Consider the following 3294-nt stretch of genomic DNA (forward strand, 5'->3'; position numbering starts at 1 on the left):
TATTACAATAAATATAGGAAGAATAAAGAGGTAATTTTACATAAACTCTTAAATTTAAGAGTTTTACAACCCTTCAAGCTTAGTGTACAACTGTGTATTATTAGAGAATAATATGTAGCAGCAGTGCATCAGTATTTCAAAATTGAAAGAAACCCTAATTTCATCTCTGTCACTCCTCTCTCAACCGATTTCTTTCTTCATCGCATTTGCCTAGAAGACGTGTAAGGAAAACCTAAAAGCCAGTTTATTATAAAAATGCCTCTGCTCGCAACTTCATACATAAACCCTAGCAATCAACAACCACCACCGTCAGTTGTACCAGAAACATCCATGGCGGAGTTATACGGTCGAATGGTCAAATGCAATTGTTCTGTGTCAGATCCCCAACTCATGCCTATGTTCTCTGGTATGTTGTTGTTTGACATGTTCTTATTACATAATCTTGTTTAAGTTATCAATATTCAAAATCATGTTCTACAATATGTTTGTAATCTGATAGGTCTGGAAGCTTTCCTACAAAATTAAACCTGTCACTCTAGAAGTTAATAAAATCAGCTTTGAAAACCCTTCTACATGTTTTGAATCATCAATATTGCAAGGTGAACGTTTACAATGTTTATTATTAAATTAGGGTTTATAATTTTACTTGTAGAATCTCTTTTAATGATTTGTATTTACTAATACAAGAAATACTTATTCTTTCTCACTTATAGTATAAGATCTTTTGCAAGGACTCTCATTTGACGTTTATTTTACTGCTTCTCTCTATACGATATGTCAGTTCGATAATGGGGGCATGCTTGAACTTTTTGCAAGCTTATAATTATATGCATTTTAGTAGTTTGTAAAAGCTAAATAACTGAATGTGTTATTTTGATTAGATTTTTATATGATTATTGTGTTGTCAGGGGTACATGAAAGGATGTTTTCATTAGATTGTTGGGAGCCTTTGCCATCATCCATTGCAACAAATGGTATAATTTATACGGTTTATTGATTATAATCTCTTATTTTTTCCATATTGAATTTTATATATATTAAGTGGAAAATTTAATTTCTTCCAATCTATACTATATATAATGCATGAAACATGGGCAAATTAAGACACTTATATTTTAAGTAATTCACAACTTGTAAAGCTTAAGGTACACCTTTTATAGCATGTAAGATAGGGACAAACTTGTCCATTAGAAAATATACATGAAAAAAGTTACAACATTGCCCCCTCATCTTTACTCAACTTTTGTAAATTTAAAAAAGTAATACAACTTTGAACCTTCATCTTAACTATGTATTCTTTTTTATTTTAATTGTAACCAACTTCCCACCAACAATTTTCCAACAGTTGTAAATTTTTCATACGTTAATACATTTTTTTAAAAATTACACCATAAAAACGAGCATTTTATTGTCTTTAATTTGGGTATGGTATTGCTATAGTTTTTTTCAATTAAAAAATTAACATGTTACATATAGGCGTTCACAATTCAGTTTTAACGGTTTCTAAGTTAAATAGTGAGCTAAACCGTTGGTTTGATTTTTTTTCATTGAAAACGAAAACTAAAGCGTCGAAAATTTAAACTGAATCGTTACTAATGGTTTGGTTTCACGCATTGAGTTTCAATAATAAGTTTACAGTCCGGTCCGGTTTTATATGGCCTGTTTTTGGTATAAACCATAAACCGAACTGTTTTCTATGGTTTGAACATTCAGAAACCAGCTAATCAAAAGTGGCGATTGGTTTAAATGATTTCAAGACTTCAAACGAACTTTGAACATCCGTAATTGTTACATGATTACTAGGATTTTGGTTTCCCGCAGCATCGCGCGGGCACCCGTCTAGTACCAATTAAAGAGCGGGCTTAGTTTTAAAACTTAGCTGTAAATGAAACCTGTCAAGTGGGTTGAAACTTTCAAAGTGATAATAGAATCATACAAGTGCCATTAGGTCTACCTAGACCCAACTGTTTTTTTTAACTACTGGGACGTAGTGTTTAGTTGTTTTTTTTTAAATTTGTTGCTACTTATCTTAACTTTGATTAATTATTTTTGCAGGTTTACAAGATATTCTCCCTGGAATTATAAACAGCAGGGTATGTTTAAATTATTTTTGCAGGTTTACAAGATATTCTCCCTGGAATTTACAAGCATATGTAAATTAGAAGTTTTGTATTTTAATGGTTGCTTAGTTATGCCTTAGGTATCTTATTAAAATCCTTTTTTTTGTTGGTGGAATTTCGTTCGGTGGATTCAGTTTTAATGCCATATACGTTTACGTTAACACTGAGAAGCCCCTTTTATTAGTTTAATTGGCTGCCTTTTTAGAAGTCTTGCAGAACCCTTATTAGAGGCATTATTGGATCTATCTTGGGAACCTAATAGTCGGATTGTGTCTAATTTGAATGCTTGCAGGAGAAGACTGTTTTTGGCTCGATTATAATTAGGTTTTATCCCTGGTGTTTTTGGTGCTGATCAAACAGATAATAGGATCTCATCAAGTAAGGCATGTAAGTCATATGATAATCGAGATGGAGGGATCCTTAATTCATCTTCAAGTACATCAACCAATTCAAGAAACAACAATGATGTAGCACTTAATCATTCCAGCAGCTCAAATAGTACCTCTGGTCACGGTCATGGTCACGGTCAAACACCCTTCTTCAAATAATGGTACCAATAAGCTTGATTTCAATCCAATGCAAGCATGTGTGTTTCTGCATTAGTCCCTGGTCAACCATCAGCTCATGATTTTACGGTCTAGGTATTACTTCAAATCATCATCCAATGTTTCGGTCTTCAATTCAGTCTGAAAGATTTTAATGCAGGATAGCATGGGAAAGGACATCAATTTAGGCGTTTAGCATCTACAAAGGGAACATTTTTCTGATTGTCAATGCTGCTTCCAAATGGTTCGTGTTTTCATTATCTTAGATCATATTGCATAATGTGTGTGTGTGTTGAATATTGGGATTTTAATTATTGTTGGTTGGTTATGATGATGCAGCAGTGGATTAACGAATTTGAATTATACGCAACTTACCGGGATTTATTGGAAATTCAAGCATAAAGGTATCATCAAACTATCATTTTAATCTTTTTGTTTTTGTAAAATCTTCACCAAAGGTGTTGAAATTTAATATAAAAATTATTAAGTAACAACATTTTTTTGTCTTTATCAATGCATAATTGTACCTAGATGTGGAAAAAACATTTCAAGAAAAAGAATGTTTTTGATATGATACGAACCTAATACGGATTAGGTTTTTTCCAAAAAAGAATTCAGTAGTTATGAGT

At 32.1% G+C, this 3294-nt stretch overlaps 1 long non-coding RNA gene across 1 annotated transcript; it reads left to right on the forward strand.

Annotated features, from left to right (window-relative positions):
- Positions 1-2675: 2675 nt before the first annotated feature.
- LOC143593684 (uncharacterized) lies at positions 2676-3070 on the forward strand. Its single transcript, XR_013146156.1, has 3 exons — positions 2676-2761; positions 2826-2909; positions 3008-3070. It is a non-coding gene; the product is annotated as an uncharacterized LOC143593684 (long non-coding RNA).
- Positions 3071-3294: the final 224 nt, after the last annotated feature.

The sequence above is a fragment of the Bidens hawaiensis genome, unplaced genomic scaffold (genome assembly GCF_021521415.1).
Source record: "Bidens hawaiensis isolate Kalapana, Puna unplaced genomic scaffold, B.hawaiensis_p1.1 tig00042490_1, whole genome shotgun sequence".
Lineage (NCBI taxonomy): Eukaryota > Viridiplantae > Streptophyta > Magnoliopsida > Asterales > Asteraceae > Bidens > Bidens hawaiensis.